This window comes from Solanum stenotomum, chromosome 11, assembly GCF_019186545.1.
Source record: "Solanum stenotomum isolate F172 chromosome 11, ASM1918654v1, whole genome shotgun sequence".
In the NCBI taxonomy this organism is placed as follows: domain Eukaryota; kingdom Viridiplantae; phylum Streptophyta; class Magnoliopsida; order Solanales; family Solanaceae; genus Solanum; species Solanum stenotomum.
This window is the reverse complement of record NC_064292.1, coordinates 32,880,373-32,899,891: the sequence shown is the minus strand read 5'-3', so window position 1 is coordinate 32,899,891 and position 19,519 is coordinate 32,880,373. Positions and strand designations below refer to the sequence as shown.

General features: G+C 38.1%; 1 pseudogene; it reads left to right on the top strand.

The window, feature by feature from the left end:
- Positions 1–9,429: 9,429 nt before the first annotated feature.
- Positions 9,430–19,519, top strand: part of LOC125845844 (uncharacterized) — a 27,505-nt pseudogene continuing 17,415 nt past the window's right edge.

The window sequence follows — 19,519 nt, the reverse complement described above, 5'->3', positions numbered from 1 at the left end:
CCACCCCCACCCCACCCCAAAAAAAATTAAGTTTATTTTTTAAAAATATTTTCAATTTCAATTCAAAAAATATTTTCTACTCTCTAGTAAAACTAAAAGATATTTTCTCAAAAAAAATATATTCATAAATCAAACACTAAAAAATCTTTTTCGGAAAATATTTTCTACTCACCAACCAAACATGAGAAAATAAGTCAAAAATGTACTTGTTTTCTAAAAAAACATTTTACATGAAAAACATTTTCCTTCATACCAAACACACCAATAATTCTTGGGTGAAAAGAACTACAAAATATAATACTAGGGATGGGAAATTGACATATATTGAATGGTCGATGACACCAAAGTAAATAATATCATTAATCATTAAAATAATTAATGAAACTATATGGTGGAAATAAAGATCACAAAATGAATTTAGCATGATAACAGCAGTCAGCATGGTAATGGGATCTTATTTAAAGAGAAAGATATCAAATATTTGATATATAGTTTTTGATATACTGTAGTTGGATGATCTGATTTTCTAGAATCGTGATTGAGAATTGCTTAACCATTTTTCTCAAAAAAGAATTAAAATAGTCGAACAAGTACCACATATGAATATATATATATATATATATAAATCCAAATGTATAGAATTAGTCATATAACTGTGATATTCTAAATTATGAATCATTTCTTTTCACTGCATATCTCGTTGAGTTAATTATATTGTTGAATTAAATCTATCTTTATTAATTAAGAACAATGTAAAGCAGGGGCAGAGCTACAATCTTGTAAGGTTGATCAGCCGAACACCCTTCATCAGAAAATTATATTGGTATAGGTAAAATACTGTCTAATATTTGTATATTATATAAATAGAACACCCTTATGCTAAACACAGGTTGTTGGTTTGGCGGTAAGCATGCTAGTTTAGATCTTTGAGGTCCCCAATTTGATCCCTAGTAGTTGTGTTTTTTTTTAACACGATATTTTTCTGGGCTAATTTAGGTCTTTGAGGTCGGTGGTTCGATCCTCATTAGCTGCATTTCTTAACACAATATATTTTTAAACAGAAATAGCCGCCCCTATATCTTCTTTATGTTTCTAGCATTAAATTCTGACCTAATAATTAACCTTAAATTTTGATTAGTCTAATAATTAAAATTTTATTGTTTTCTTTATATTTTTTTATCTATATTAAGTGAATTATTAGGTATAACACACTCTCAAGAAATTATTTTTAGAGATAAAATTAAAGATTATTATCTACTATTATATTTTTTATTATTTATAAACTATTCTTTTAGAAAATGTAAAATAGTTAAGAATCTATCTATATATAAAAGGAGAATAAATAATGACATATGTCAACACCACAAAATTTTCAGAATTTTAAATAATTTTAAATATTTAATAATCAATAATTAAATAAATAAATATAGACACATGTCAATAATTAGAATTAGAATGACACATGTCAACATCACAAAAAATTTAACAATTTTAAAATTCAAAAATTAATTAAAAATAGTTTAATTATCTATCTTAAATTAACCAAAAAGATATTAAGGTTACTGTTGGAATCAGTTTCCACGAAAACTGTCAACAAATTTGAATTTAAAATTTTTCCTTTTTTGAAATACAATTTTAAAATTGAAGTACAATTTAATAATAATAATAATAATAACAACAACAACAATATAATAATAATAATAATAATAAAAAAAAAACTATTTATATATAATCTATCTTCTATATATATATATAATAGGAGAGAAAAAATGTCACATGTCATTACCACAATTATTCTTAAATTTTAGTTTTAAAACTGATATTTTTAGTTAATTTAAATTCAATTTTAAAAACAAAGAACAATATAAAATATTTTAAAAAAAATAAAAACAGTTTTGAAACTTAAAATTTAAATTCAAATTTAAAAACAAATAACAATATAAAACCACTTTTTAAAAAAAAAATCTATTTTGGAACGTAATGTTTAAATTCAACTTTAAAAATAAATAACAATATAAAACATTTTTTTTAAAAAAAACATACATTTTGCAACTTACCGTTCAATTTTAAACAAAGAACAATATAAAATATTTTTTAAAAAAATAAAAACAGTTTTGAAACTTAAAATTTAAATTCAAATTTAAAAACAAATAACAATAAAACCACTTTTTAAAAAAATCTATTTTGGAACGTAATGTTTAAATTCAACTTTAAAAATAAATAACAATATAAAACAATTTTTTTTTAAAAAAAACATACATTTTGCAACTTACCGTTTAGATAACACTAACGCTCTGTTTGGATCATTGTTACACGTTGTATTGTATTGTATCGTTATTATACCTACAATGTTTGTTTTGATTGTTATTTAAAATGTATTGTATTGTATTGTTAAATTCCGTTGTTACATAACAATGAAAACTCTCATTTTATGTAACATCTAATTTGGTGTGTTTCCATTGTTACTTAATTTCTTTTTTCAATTATATATTTACATAATATTTCATAATACTATTTTACCCTTTACCTAATATTATTTAATTCTAGTCAAACCTCTTACCTTGGAATAATTAAGGATATTTTAGTAAATTTATAAATTACAATACAATACAATACAGTCAAACCAAACAATAAAAATGTTATTAAACAACAACAAGCAATACAGTCTAGTCAAACATTATATCTACCATACAATACAGTACAATATAGTACAATACAATACAATATATTATGAAACAATGGGTAACAATGATCCAAACTGAGTGTAAAACATATTTAAGCTATATACAAAATTGTAAAGAAATCTAAACCTATCTAATTATCTATTCTTTTTTTTGTTTTTAAAAATAAAATAAAAAGAAATTTCAACTACAAATAATCTATATATATATATATAATAGGAGAGGTGATAGCGCTTACATGTCAGCGCCACAATTAATCTCTAATTTTTTATTTTTAAATCTATCTATATATAATAGGAGAAGAAAAAACGACACATGTCAGCACCACAAATTTCAGAATTTTAAATTACAAATAATTAAATATTATATAACTAATTAAATAATCTAAATTCAAAATTTGAAATAAAAATACACATGTCAAATAAAGATCAATTGGTTATAAATCTCCACAACAGATTTCAATAGTTGCCAAGTGGCAAATTAATAAGGCGCCAAACCTATGTATTATTTGAAATTTAAAAAAGTACAGTTATGCGCATTATTTATAATTTACATATTTGCATTCATTTTTTAGATTTTTAGTCTCTTTCAACTCCAATTTCATTAAACATTTTGCAAAGTATCAGATTCCCTTTTGGACTTTGGTATTATCCATTCAGATCAATTTCACATATTTTTTAAGCAAAAGTCCATCTACATTTTTCAGGAAATTGGAGTTGAAAGAGACGGCAATTGCAATTTGGCAACATAATTTAAAGGTGCAAGTTCTACGATCGACCTTATTTACTTTTGAATAATTTTGCCAAGGTGTGTTACCATATCCTTGAATTTTCTTTAAGTGTTTCAAAAAAAGATGTAATCACATTCTTATTTGAAACCATTTTCTTTTTAACATGCCTAAAACCCATCTAATGTTATAAGAAAATATAAAATAAAATAAATCTAAACTTCTAGGATACAATATAAAATTTTGGATTATTTTGTATTCTTTTATTTTTATTTACTCTTAGGGGTCGTTTGGTGCAAAAATGAATAATGCAGGGATTACTAATGTTGGGATTAGTAATGTAGGAATTAATAGTGCAAGGATTAGTAATGCAAGGTTTATTTTTACCAAACATTTGGTTCTTTGGTTCCCCATTTTGGAATTGGGTTAAAACTTTATAAAAAACTCCTTTTCAATTATACCCTTGAATTATTATGTAATTAGGTTAAGGTAAATAATTGCCGAACAATATTATTTTTTTATGGCCTTCTAACTAGCTATGAGAAGAACAATTGTTGTTATGTTTGCCTTTTGTTTCACTTAAATTATTTGAGGATAAATAATTGTCATCTTAGTAAATTGATTACTTACAAAATGTCTATTTTCAATTTTTAAAAAAAATGATAAACTATCAACTTTTAAAATTCAAAAGACGTAAACAATAGTAAAACTGAATAAATCATCTACATTTACACATAAAAATTGCAAGTTGTAGTTTTAATAAGTATGCAATTTTATAAATTGTTCAAATACAAATAATTAGAAATCACACAAATATTGCCCTTTTAAGTAGTTAATGTTAAGCAACTCACATTTCAAATATTGTATTAATTTGTATTGAATTTATGTAGTAACAAACAACTTTTTCTAAATAATTTGTAAGCTAATTTATTTAAATAAATTTACTAGTACAAATATAAAACATAAAATCAGGAAAATAATTAAATTGATTTAAGGGATATTTTTGTCTTTACATAGACACACTACTAAAAAATTGTCAAAAAATGACGGACTGTGTCGCTTTTTTGGTCAAAATCGACGGAAAAGCGATGCAGTCACCTCCGTCGCTTTTTAACCCGATGCAAAAGCGACGGATAGCGTCGCTTTTTTACAATTTTTTTTTGAATTTTTTAACAAAAGCGATGGACTCCGTTGCTTTATTTTATTTTTTATTTTTTTTATTTCTAAAAGGCAACGCAGTCCGCCGCTTTTCTGGAAATTTTATTTTTGAAAATCCCAGAAAAGCGACGGACTAGACCACGCTGTCCGTCGCTTTTTCTGCAATATTTTTGACAGCAGCAGCTGGCAATTTCTGCTGCTCACCTACAAATGCAATTCAATTTAATTCTACACTATTCAGCCCAATCAAACACACACAATTATAAACAATCTAAACAAAACATAAAACAACAAACTTAAAATAACATTCAAAAGTATCTAAATCATAAATTAAAGACTTATAAAGTCTTTCAAAATTCGTTTCAAAATTTCAAAAAGTTCATAAATGTCAAGAGATCTAAACTAGGGAGTGAGATCTACATAATCATCCTCATCACNTTTATGTAGTAACAAACAACTTTCTCTAAATAATTTGTAAGCTAATTTATTTAAATAAATTTACTAGTACAAATATAAAACATAAAATCAAGAAAATAATTAAATTGATTTGAGGGATATTTTTGTCTTTACATAGACACACTACTAAAAAATTGTCAAAAAACGACGGACTGTGTTGCTTTTTTGGTCAAAATCGACGGAAAAGCGATGCAGTCACCTCCGTCGCTTTTTAAAGCGACGCTTTTCCAAAAGCGACGCTTTTTAACCCGACGCTTTTCCAAAAGCGACGGACAGTGTCGCTTGTTTACAATTTTTTTTTTGAATTTTTTAACAAAAGCGACGGACTCCGTCGCTTTATTTTATTTTTCATTTTTTTTATTTCTAAAAGGCAACACAGTCCGCTGCTTTTCTGGAAATTTTATTTTTGAAAATCCCAGAAAAGCGACGGACTAAACCACGCTGTCCGTCGCTTTTTCTGCAATATTTTTGACAGCAGCAGCTGGCAATTTCTGCTGCTCACCTGCAAATGCAATTCAATTTAATTCTACACTATTCTGCCCAATCAAACACACACAATTATAAACAATCTAAACAAAACATAAAACAACAAACTTAAAATAACATTCAAAAGTATCTAAATCATAAATTAAAGACTTATAAAGTCTTTCAAAATTCGTTTCAAAATTTCAAAAAGTTCATAAATGTCAAGAGATCTAAACTAGGGAGTGAGATCTACATAATCATCCTCATCACTCTCGTCGTCGATGTCATCGGGAGCCGAAGTAGTAGGTCGACGAGCGAGGTTCATCACTTGTTCTTTGATTTGCTGAACGGTCTCACTCATGCTTTGTTGTTCAGTTACTCTTCTCCGCTCCGACTCTGCTATTGCTGCTGTAAGTTTAGCTATTTGATCCGACATAGTAGCAATCTGAACATCGTCAAGTGCCTCGGCTTGACGTGACGATCCAATACCTTCTAAGCCTGACTGAAGTCGTCTAACATCGTTTCGAGAGCATAGACCATAGAATCTACCCTTGTGTGTCCCCCCTACCACTTTTTCTTTCCAAATCTGGGTGGACAGTTCAGATGTCAATTGGACCGAACTATCTAGATTCTCAGTGACGTATTGATGAAAGTCATTCTGTATATTAAATATAAAATTTGACATAAATATATATACATATCATAAATATATTCACTATTAATATATATTATTCATATTAAATAACTTACAAAAGTTCATTCGGCCCTTTCCTCCACCCACACATCCAGATCCGACTCATTTTCTTTCTTCCTGACATGAGTCTTCTTGAAATCCTCTAGTTCAATGGGAGTGCGTCCCAATTCTCTTTCCTATAAATAAAAACTGAAATTTATAACGATATATATGAATCAACTAATTATTTATTTAAAAGTTTGAATTAGAACTTACCATCTCTCGTGCAATTGTTCCAACCGTCTTTGCACCATCGGTGTGCAACGAGCCACCTTTAAGACTGCCTCTAGCCATTTTGGCTTGATCTGATATTGCCTTAAACTTGTCTGTGTTCCAATACTGACCCAATTCATCAAAAACATGAGGCAATATCCAACTGGGACGTTTACCACTATCCCGAACTTTCTTTAGCCAGCTAGACAGTCTGGTGGATGCCTTCCTCTCAAATGTGGTCCCAATGACCAAATTGTACTCGATTCCCAAGTACACATAGTCTGAAAAAAATGAATAACGTTAATTAAATCGATAGTAAAAAAAAGTAAAGTATACTAAACTTAACTAAAAAATATATACCTTAAAGTTATTAAACATCGCCTGATGTATAATATTTGGAATCTCGGTCTAAGAGTGATAAGCATGTGTATAGAGTCTTCTAACACATTCTTTTAAAGCCCGGGCAACATCCTTTGCAGTATGCCACCTGCAAAACACATAATAAATATCTTAGTTCATGAATAATATATTAAAGTATAAGAAATAAACAAAACAAACTTACGATGATCCATCCGGCTCAATCGTGACTCTACCAAGTCTATCCTTCTGGCCAGGAGCTAGATCAGACATCGTATCATGTGGTGTAGCACTAGGTGTAGCTGTAGACGAGGGTGATACATCAGGATGCACAACACGCTAAGTCAATGGAGGCGTACCGGCCATAGCATCTGACTGCTCGCTACTAGAATCTCAAAGCCTCATGGCAGATAATTGAGGAGATGTACCTGTGGAAGATGGAGTACCTGCCGATAAGGGGCGTGCTCAACTGATATACCGTGTGTTTACGATATTTCTAATACATTTCACTTACAAGTTGTGTGTGTCTAGGGCCTTTTTATATTGGTTTTTATGTGTTTTTATCATGTTTTGCAGGAAAGATGTTCAGGCGCGGAAGTATAGAGATAGCTGAAAGAAATGCAGAAACAGGGCATTCACGGAGGTGATCTACGGACCGTAGGTCCATTCACGGTCCGTAGGTGATAACCGTAGATCAGCAGGCATGGTATGGAGGACAAATTAGGGAAATCTGACCAAGTGTGGAACCACGGTGTCCATTGACGGTCCGTAGATTGATCTATGGACCGTACTGTTGATCCGTAGAGTGATACTGTGAGGGTTCCAGTACCTGATCTTTGAAGATTCTAAGTGTGGAGCTACGGAGGGAATTGACGGACCGTAGATCGATCTACGGTCCGTACTGCTAGTCCGTCGTTTGCTTCAGAGAAGCTGATTTTTGGAAGCAAAAATATTTTCTAAGTCCTAGCTGACGGAAGGGACTTACGGACCGTAGATCCATCGACGGTCCGTAAGTCAGTCTCGTGGATTGAAAACGCGTACCTGAACAAACTTTCCTTAATTTGTTTCCCTTTTAATTTAGGATTTGTTTTCTATAAATAGGGCATGTAAACCTCGTTTTTAGGGGTTAGACATTATTATTCTAGTTTTACTTTGTGACTTTGGAGATTAAGTTGCAACCCTAGCAATTATTGATTTCCTACATTCATTTTGAAGATTTTGGCTTTGCAATTCAAGTTGAAACTCTGGGTTTATTATTATCGTTACGTAGGTTCATGATTTCTTCATCTAATATTATGAATTGTGTTCTTGCTAATATGGGTAACTAAATCCACAACTAGGGTTGTGGGAACCATGAGCGATTAACAAAGTATGAATAGTAAATAAGTAATTATTGAATAGTGTTTTGCATGCATTGATAATTCTTTCGTTTAAAAGTCTTTTTAACAAGTGAATACGTTAGAACTCGCCTTGTTGCTACTTGCCGGATCAAGGAGGTAATCAACAAGAAAAGAATTATCAACATAGATTTAGTGGGATACTATCTAATAGGCTAGTATCGATTGGTGCGAAGTAATAACTAAGACAAACATCGATTATGATGTCTAATATGAGGTAAAGGTAAGGGTTAGTAAATTATACACACTTAGCCGGATCAAGGTGCGGGGTGAAATTCTCTAGATGCCGGATCAAGGATTTAGAGATACCTAACTTATCACTTTGCATGTAATACACCAGGAAAGGATTGCGATTACTAGGATTACTGCGTTATGAGCTTGTGGGGAACACATCTACCCTAGTTAATTTTCTCATTTTGATAACAACCGAAATTGACTTTTGTTTATTGATTACTTACTGAATTCTTCCAATTTGTTTCACAAACCCCCCCATTTTATTTCTTGTTTCTGGAAGTACTTTGACTAATTGAATATAATTGTTGGTTAAAGAAAAGTCTAAACCATTTTCCTCGTGGGATCGACCCCAACCTACAAGTTGGGTTCTTTACTTGATAACGATCGCTTATACTTCTTTAGGGAGGTGTAATTTGAGCGTATCAAATTTTGGCGCCGCTGCCGGGGAAATTTGTCTTTGAGATTTATTTTTAACTACATTATTGAACGTTAGTCAAATATTTCCTAATTTTACTTTTTCCCTTTGTTTTTGTCTCTCTCAGGTTCCGACTCTAGTGTATGCCAAGTACACAGAGCCAAGGAGAACCACTTACTCCGTACGATCCAGAGTTGAACAGAACTTTGCGAAGAATGAACAATCAAGGACTTCCAGTTAATCCTATCGGAGGAAATCTAGTTGAAGCAGTTGAGTTACAACAGCCAAGAGTAGTTGGTGGGGAAAACCGGGGTCTAGCTGAAAATCAATTGGGAGATGCAGTGAGAGTGCATGGTCCACCAGGCCCACAACAACATGACAACTATCGGGGCAACATCGATATAGCAGACTCTGATGGACCCATTGTCCTACTACCTCTACCTCCAGGGCACACATTTGTGGTGACTAGTAGTTTGATGCAGATGCTTACAGCAAGAGGCTTATTTTCAGGATCGCCATCGGAGGATCCACATGCTCACTTGGCCAAGCTAAGGGTGGTTTGCAAAAGTTGTGTAGGTAGACCAGACTTGGATATGGATATCATTGGATTACGAGTGTTCTTTCTGTCACTGACAGACGACGCTGCAGTATGGTTCACTGAGCTTCCGTATAACTCAATATTCACATGGGACCAACTGGCAGAGGTGTTCCGAGCAAAGTACTATCCAGTGTCTAAGAAGCTCAATCACAAAGATAGGGTCAACAATTTTGTGGCATTACCTGGAGAGTCTGTGAGTAGCTCGTGGGACAAATTCACTGCCTTCGTAAGAAGTGTCCCAAACCACCGTATTGATGATGAGTCACTGAAGGAATATTTCTATCGAGGACAAAATGATAACAATAAAGCAGTACTTGACACTATTGTCGGAGGTTCATATAGTGATTGTACATATGCACAGATTGCTGAAAAACTGGAGAGGATCTCTCGCAACAATAAAGCATGGAGCACTCGGAGGTCAGATACTGGGAGAAACACATTTGCCGTTCATAATACAAATAACAACTCTACAAATGATATTCGTGAAGAGATGGCCCAGATGAGGACCGAGTTGGGGTTGGTGTTGAAGCATATGAGCGGAGGACCAGAAAAGGTAAATGCTGTGAATTATTTAACTAGAACTCCACCACCAGTGGAATAGTGTTACTATGAAGAGGATGCTTATGTTGTGAATGATCAGACGGGGGTTTTTCGACCAAATGCCCAAGGATCCAACACGGAAAATTGGCGCCAAGGTTGGAACTATGGAAATTACAACCGAAAGGGTCACTATGTCCGGGATGGAACTTCAATCGTGACAACAACTACAACAGGAACAACTATGGCAACAGAAACTATCGGGTTGGACCTTATGTTCCCCCTCAAAATCGGGAATCTGGTGCTAGGGAAACTGGAGGCAATATGGCGCGTATTGAAGATATGATGCAGAAGATGATGAGAAGGTTTGATGCAACTGATGAGAATGCGAAGGAGATGAGAAGCGACTTGTCTGGTATTGGACAAAAGGTTGATGCCCATGCAGTGTCAATAAAGCATCTAGAGCAGCAAATGACTCAGTTGTCTACTACAGTGAACCCACGTCAACCTGGCACTCTTCCTAGCAACACTATCCAGAATCCAAAGAATGATGGTCATTGTATGGCAGTTACTACTCGAGGGGGCAAGCAAACCATAGATCCACCTAGGCCGTCTGTGGTGGAAGTTGAGATTAGACAAGAAGATGATTTGATAGAGGTTAGACCAGAGTCTGAGAAAGCAACAGAGCAAGAAGTGGAGATATCTCAGAAAGTGGTCCCCATACCTAGACCTCCACCACCTTTTCCACAGAGGTTAGTGAAGAAGACCGAGGATGGTAAATATCGCAGGTTTATTACTATGTTGAAGCAACTCTCTGTCAATGTTCCTTTGATAGAAGCCTTGGAGCAAATGCCTGGGTATGCGAAGTTTATGAAAGATATGGTGACAAAGAAAAGGTCGGTGAGTTTTGAAGATGATGATAGATTGCAGCATTGTAGCGCTATTGCTACAAGATCTCTTGTGCAGAAGAAGGAAGACCCTGGTGCTTTCACGATCCCATGTACTATAGGGTTGTTACACTTTGCTAAGGCATTGTGTGATCTTGGTGCTAACATCAACCTCATGCCCTTGTCTATTTACAAGAAGTTGGGTTTAGGGGACCCAAAGCCCACTGCAATGCGGTTACTAATGGCCGATCGAACTGTGAAAAGGCCCATTGGTGTACTCCATGATGTGCTAGTGAAAGTGGAGTCTTTCATTTTTTCGGCAGATTTTGTGATTCTTGACTGTGAGGTTGATTTTGAGGTTCCCATCATCCTTGGGAGACCATTTCTTGCCACAGGGCGTGCGTTGGTTGATATGGAAAAGGGACAGATGAAGTTCAGACTGAACAATGAAGAAGCAACTTTCAATATCTGTAGATCCATGAAGCAGAATGGTGAGCTACAAACAGTATCTGCTATAACTTACAGAGTGGAGAGTGGGTCAGAAGTGCAAATTGAAGAGCGATTAGGTGTTGAGGCACTAGCAGCAGTCATGATGAATTTTGGTAGTGATGGTATTGAAGAGTATGATGAGTTGGTAGCCGCACTTGATAAGTGTGAATACCGGTCCAAACCAAAGAAGTATGAGCTAGACATGAAGAATCGCGAGTCCCCACCCACAAGACCATCTATTGTGGAGGCACCGAAATTGGAGCTTAAAGCTCTACCACCACACTTGAGGTATGTATATTTAGGCGAAGAGAATACTTTGCCGGTCATCATTGCAGCAGATTTGAATGCAAGGCAAGTAGAGTGTTTGGTGACTGTATTAAAGAAGTTCAAGCGAGCGATTGGGTGGACTATTGCAGATATTATTGGGATCCCCCCCGGTATCTGTTCTCACAAAATCCAACTCATACCAGATCATAAGCCCAGTGTTGAGCACCAGAGAAGATTAAATCCACCTATGCAAGAGGTAGTCAAAAAGGAGATCATCAAATGGCTGGATGCGGGAGTTATTTATCCCATCTCAGATAGTAATTGGGTGTGTCCTGTGCAATGTGTACCTAAAAAAGGTGGTATGACTGTGGTTCCAAATGAAAGAAATGAGCTTGTTCCAATGAGGCCTGTCACTGGATGGAGGGTTTGCATGGATTACCGGAAGTTGAATGCGTGGACCGAGAAAGACCACTTCCCTATGCCATTCATGGATCAGATGTTAGATAGACTTGCAGGCAAGGGTTGGTATTGTTTTCTTGATGGGTATTCGGGCTACAATCAAATTTCTATAGCTCCAGAAGACCAAGAGAAGACCACCTTCACTTGCCCATATGGGACTTTTGCGTTCAAACGAATGCCCTTCGGATTGTGCAATGCTCCAGCGACCTTCCAGAGATGTATGATGTCGATATTTTCTGATATGGTGGAGGACACTATTGAGGTGTTCATGGATGATTTTTCAGTGGTAGGTGATTCGTTTGATCACTGTCTAAAACATCTGGCCGAGGTGCTCAAAAGATGTGAAGACTGCAACTTGGTGCTGAATTGGGAGAAATGTCATTTCATGGTAAAAGAAGGTATAGTGTTGGGTCATCGAATTTCAGAGAAAGGTATTGAGGTTGATAGAGCTAAAGTCGAGGTAATAGAAAAGCTTCCACCACCTATCTCTGTAAAAGGTGTTAGAAGTTTTCTTGGGCATGCAGGTTTTTATAGGAGATTCATCAAAGATTTCTCAAAAATTGCACATCCCTTGTGCAAACTGCTCGAGAAGGAGAATAAGTTCTGCTTTGATGATGCTTGTCTTAGAGCATTTGGAGAGTTGAAGGAAAAGTTGGTTACAGCACCTATCATTATTTCACCAGATTGGGAACAACCGTTTGAGGTAATGTGTGATGCGAGTGGAGTGGCGCTTGGTGTAGTATTGGGTCAAAGGCGTGAGAAAATTCTTCACCCCATTTACTATGCTAGCAAAGCTCTGAATGTGGCCCAGAAGAATTATACAGTGACCGAACAAGAACTTCTTGCAGTGGTTTTTGCATTCGAAAAATTTCGTTCCTACTTGCTTGGTACTAAGGTCATCGTGCATACTGACCATTCTGCATTGAGGTATTTGATGGCGAAAAAGGATGCAAAACCACGATTGATTAGATGGGTATTGTTGCTGCAAGAGTTTGATTTTGTGGTAAAAGATAGAAAGGGAACCGAAAATCAAGTTGCCGACCACTTGTCCAGATTAGAGGAAGAGGCCATGCTAAAGCTTGGAGATAGGGCTGAAATTAATGATGCGTTTCCAGATGAACAGGTATTGGCTGCTTCTAATGATTTGATTCCTTGGTTCGCAGACTTTGCTAATTATTTGGCAAGCGACATTGTGCCACCCGATTTGTCTTTTCACCAAAGAAAGAAATTTATGCATGATGTGAAGAAATTCTTTTGGGATGAACCTTATTTGTATCGTAGTTGTGCTGATGGGATTATTCGTCGCTGTGTGCCTGAGGTTGAAATGCTGAGTGTACTTGAAGCATGCCATTCATCACCCGTTGGTGGGCATCATAGTGGTATTCGGACTGCACATAAGATTTTGCAGTGTGGGTACTATTGGCCTACCATCCACCAAGATGCTCATGATTTCGCCAAGTCTTGTGATCGGTGCCAAAGAGATGGAGGGATTTCAAAGAGGCAAGAGCTCCCTATGAATCCCATATTGGTGATCGAATTGTTTGATGTATGGGGCATTGATTTCATGGGCCCATTTGTGAGTTCATATGGGATGAAGTATATTCTGGTCGCGGTTGATTATGTATCGAAGTGGGTGGAAGCAGTAGCACTTCCCAACAACGAAGGTAAAAGTGTCACCGCATTCTTGAAAAAGAATATCTTCTCCAGATTTGGTACACCCAGGGCTGTTATTAGCGATGGAGGCTCTCACTTTTGTAACAAGTTGTTTAAAACACTACTTGAGAAATATGGTGTCCGTCATAATGTAGCCACTCCTTATCATCCACAGACTAGCGGTCAAGTTGAGGTGTCCAACAGAGAAATAAAGCAGATATTGGCGAAGACTGTGAACGCCAATCGAACTGATTGGTCAAGAAAGCTTGATGATGCTCTATGGGCATATCGCACTGCATACAAGACCCCCATAGGTATGTCGCCTTACCAACTTGTATATGGGAAGTCTTGTCATTTACCAGTAGAGTTAGAGCACAAAGCTATGTGGGCAATGAAGAAGTTAAATCTGGACTGGGGCACTGCATCTAATCAAAGGTTGAACGACCTGAACGTGCTTGATGAGTTTCGCCTAAAAGCTTATGAGAGTTCGGCCTTATACAAAGAGAAGATGAAGAAGTATCATGATCAAAGAATTGAAAAGCGAGAATTTGTGGTTGGCGATCGTGTGCTGCTATTCAACTCCAGGTTGCGCTTGTTTCCAGGCAAGCTCAAGTCCAAGTGGACTGGGCCATTTTTGCTCACAAAAGTGCTCTCACATGGAGCGGTTGAGCTTGAAAATAAGGATGGAAAAAGGTTCTTGGTGAACGGGCAAAGGATAAAGATCTATTTGGGAAATGCTGAAACTGTGCAAGAAGTGATTGAGGCCTACAATCTTGATGAAGTCTGAGTAATCAACAGGCCTGCGTCGTGTCGCGACGTTAAATCAAGCGCTGCTTGGGAGGCAACCCAAGATGTACAATCTAGCCAACGATAGGATAGAGTTTTTCTCTAGTAGTTTGCGTTGTTCGATTTCTTCCATGTATCAAATTTGATAGTTGTTTTACTTTTGTACTAGTGTTGGCTAGAATTAGAATAGGGTCCGTGTCTAAAAAGTGTCCAAAAAATGTAAAAAGAATAGCCTATTGGTTGCTACATGTGCAGGAATACCACGAAAATTCTGCAGAAAATGGTCTGGTGCAGAAGTCTACGGACACAATCGACGGTCCGTCGATTCATCAACGGTCCGTCGATTCATCAACGGACCGTAAAGGGTGCCCGTAGATCCCAGGTAAGTTTCTAAATTTTCAAGTGTATGAGTGATCTACTGTCCTGATCTACGGACCGTAGATCGACTCACGGACCGTAGACGGGGTCTCGTGAGTCCATACCCTCAAGTTGTCTGACCCGACGCGGATCCCCCTATTTAAAACCCCCCATTTGTTTTAAACCATTCCCCTTCCCTCCATTACTCCCAAAACCATTTCTAACATCCCATGATCTCCCTAAATCACTCCATAACTCCTCCATAATATCATCTCTTCCATAATTCCCCAAATTCCGTTCCATTTCAAATACAACCCATCCCATAATCTAACAAAAATGGTCCGGTGTTTGGTCAGTAACGAAGAGGTGAATCCTTGGTCTTGCTAAGCTTAGTGTCATCACACAATCACCCCACTCCTTGTTTCTTGTAAGGTAATAGACTTTCCCTTCACTTTGAATTTCGATTCATAGATTGAATATAGAAAGTCGGGAGTTGGGTCTTGACCTTGGGTAATTGTTAGATGAAATTGCATGATAAACTTGAAAATTACAATGCCCTTGGAACGATAGATAGTGATTGTGTAGCATTATTGTAGGTGATCGTAAAACTATATGTTAGTTTTGACTTAGGGTTCCACAACTAGTATAAATTGTTTGGTATAATAATCAGTCGGAATCTTAAGAATGAAGAACTAGCATAATTTAATGTTGTAAATGCATGATGAGATTGTGTTCATGTTGAAAACTAAGGCAAAAAATGTATGATACCTGGCACAGATGGCATCCACGATACCCCGTCTACGGAACGTAGATCCTTCTACGGACCGTAGATGGGGTTCGTAAATGGATGCACATGAAAAATTTCACTTAAGTGTGAAACCACAGATGTGGACTATAGTCCATAGGTCCATCCACAGACCGTTTTGCACTTCCGTGGTTTCCATCTGCGACCTATATGACAGGCCCCCTGATCCACGGACCACGGACGGTAGATCAGTCTACGGACCGTAGGTCTCCTCCGTGGATGACTACTGTAGCATCTATTTGAAAATTTTTAGGATTTTGTTGCTGTTCGTTTATAGTCTTTCTACTTTGTCTTAGTATAGTTTTGGTTAGTCTTAGGCACTAATATTGCTCCCGCAGGTACAATGGCACCCAAGAAGATGGTCACCTACTAAAAAAGGGGCAAGTCAAAATCTGTTGCCCCTAGTTTTCGGTTAATTGATGAGGACACAGACAACGACACTGATCCAGCATATGTGCCTCTCAACCCTAGGACTTCTCGCGCTGCACCTCGGGGCACCAGAAGCACCCCCCGAAAGGTGCTTCCCGACGTAGTCACTGTCTCCCAGTCTGATGAGGAGCACACACTGATCGGGTCACCAACTGGGGCTGCTTCCAGTTCAGAGAGGTCTATGTCCGGGTTCGAGTCTGCCCATGCGTGAGGCTCCGAGTCTGCCCACTCTTCACGATCAGAGTCTGCCCATGCTACAGGGTCCAATGCCAAATCATCCATAGGGTCTGGAGAGAATGATCAAGCAACCTCGTCTGATGAGGCAACTAGATCAAAGTCTATGCCTGCACCACGGAATGATGACCCCACTCCTGTAGCCGGCGACCTAAATAGGTGGTGTGTAGAAGGTTAATTGCAAATTTATCGGGATGCTAAGATGGTCAACGACAAACAGAAGATGGCCCGACTTATTACAGAAGAGCGCAGAGTCCTCACGGGGAGCTGCATACTGTTCCAGACATTCACCGGCTGTTCAACCTTCACAAGTGTGACTGAATGGCTCGAGACCCAGGGACGTACAACGAGGAGATTGTGCGGGAGTTCTATGCTTCCTATGCTGCCACTCTCTGCGGTTCCATTTCTAAGCTGTCAAAGTCACTAGCGCAGGATCCGCTCAATTCCACTTTGGTTCGAGGGTGCCCGGTGGACATATCACCTGCTACGATCAGATGCTTTCTCTATGGTCCTACTACGGCTCACTCTTGGTCTCTCAACACAGCTGTGTTTGACTACAGATGGGACATCGTGCGGAGTGGCGCTTTCCAGAGGAATGCTGAGCAGCGAGAGATTGTTCTACTATGGTTGGCCAGGTATATTGCTGCAGATGGCGAGCGTGTGGAATGGGTCGCCGCTCCACAGTTGGGCATCCGGAAGGCCACACTAAATTTTGTGGCCAAGTTCTTCTGGCTGCTGGTGCGTAACAAAGTGTCGCCGACAAAAGCTGACAATCAAGTCACGTGGAACAGAGCGGTCATGGTTGCGGCATTGGTAGCAGGAGTTGAGATTGACTTTTCCCGCATGTTGCTGGCAGAGATTCATGAGAGGACATTCAGGATCTCCACCACCTACCCCTTCCCCTGTCTAAGTTTTCATTTGTGCAGGGACTCTAGAGTGCCGATCTGGCATTGCGACAAGTTAGTCCACCCTACAGGGGCATTGGACATCGGCCTTATTCGAGATGAGGCAAATGTGGCAGCACCTCGCAGAGAGCCTCAGGTTGAGGTACCTCCTTTGGATGCCGATCTTGCAGACACAGTGGGGCAGGGTGATGACCTTAGCATCCCCGATCACACCGACACTGTCCCCGACTCCTCATCTCAGGCATCTAGTATGGCTCCTAGCTCTTCCCGGTCCACACCGCAGTTAGGAGCTACTGTTGTTCCATTGGCCAAAGTACAGAAGTTAGAAGCTCAGATGGCCACCCTGCTGCATCACATCCAGCCGTGGATGCAAAAGTCAATAGCCGAGTCCGAGGCCAGAATGGAGCGCAGGATGGAGGGGATGATGGACCGGAAGGTGCAGGCTGTTAATAATTGCCTTGATGCCTTTGAATTACGAGTTCTCGAGCGATCAGCCCCGACCATAGATCTCTCTGCTTTGCAGGCTGACTTAGCCAGCCTCCGGACTGACGTTGATGCCATCCTTGCCGCACCTTCAGTTGAGCCTCAGGTTGCACCGACTGCACTGACTGATGATACAGTGCTAGATGGTCTATTCAATGGGACCGCCGAGGAGGAGCTTGCCCCTACACATGCCAAAGGCAAGCGGCACCGGTCTCACCGCACTAGGGAGGAGAAAGCTCTCAAGAGACAGCGTAGGCAGGCGAAGGAAGGCTTCGATTGTAGACGAAGAGTTGCGCCAGCAGAGGGTGCGTGAGAGAGTTGCAGGGGCATCAAGCTCTGCCCCAGTTGCAGAGGTTCAGCCTGTTTTGAGAGACGTTGTGAGCACCACTGATGGTGCGGGGAGATTGATAGAGAGCATTACTGAGAGTGCTATGATTGCAGATGTGGGCACTACTGAGGGTGCCACCACCACTGTTCCAGCGGGCTCTGGGAAACCGAACCCCCTGCTTGTTGATGATTCGCCGACGCTTTGCGCCACAGGTTTGCTTCACCCAATCCATTTTCTTTTACTGTTTCTGTATGCATTGGGGACAATTGCATCTATTTTTGTTGGGGGTGGGGTAAATGGATTGTGAGTGATAGGGTAAAGTCTGAATAACCCAACTCATGAATCCTCTCTTGGGGTTTTCTTGCCTATGTTCTTTTCCCCCAAGAGACTATTTAATTTTTGTTGAACCGGCATGTCTTAGGATCATATGTGTAGAAGCATGATGAAGAAAGAAGCATGATGGCTTATGATACCCGCCAGATTTTGGGACATATGTTAGAATTTGTAGGCTACGATTAGTTGAATGTGCTGGCTCTGAGTATGACAAAATCATGAACCAACTTGATAGCATGACTTAAGCTGAAACTTGAACTGGGTAATCTGATAACCTGATGATGGAATTATGTGCCAAGAGTGTGTGAGAATCGGTGAGTGTTCAAATAGTTTTTGTGCAAAACTAGAACTTGCCTGGTTAGTCCTGCTAAGACAATTCAATCTAGAGGTTAGGAAGTGATCATAGGCCATTGTTGTGAAAAATCCCCAAATCGCCTAAAAGAAGGATCCAACCAAATGAAATAAATGCTCCCTTTGATCCAAATATTTTGAGCCTAAAATTAAACCATTTCTTTCTAAACCCTGAACTCACTTTTCCATAATTTACTATGTTGGCCCCGGTCCCTCCTTGGACTTGTGCACTTCGACTTAGGCCAAAATCCTAAGTTGAGGGTGGCTAATGTAAAAAGTAACTTCAATCTTGGGCCTGACCTGACATCGGATATTGTGTGCCTCAACTAATGGAAAATCCATAAGTTAAGGGTGGCTATGAAAGAGGGAACTGAAAGAAAAATGGGTATGAAAAGAGAAAAATAAAATAAAAGAGAAAAGAAAGGATGTGACTTGTTGAAAGCTAAAAGAAAAAAATAAAATAAAAGTAAAAAGAGCTACAAAGTCAGAAGTCACATTCGTGGTTGAAGAAAATTAAGGGAAGAAAGTAAAACGATAGGATGACAAAAATAGGGCAAAAAGAGGTTGAAAGCCGAGTGTAACGTCAAGGAGGGCAGAAAGTCACTAAGCAGTACCCAAATGTACCACACCTGACCCTGAGCCTACGTTACAAGCCAAGAAAGTCCTATAGTGATCCTAGAGTCTATTTTGGAGAGTCTAAGCAGTGAAAATAAGGGCAAGCTTATGGCATTGAGCACTAACTGTATTTGAAATTACTTCTGAGCGTGAGTGTTGAATAAATC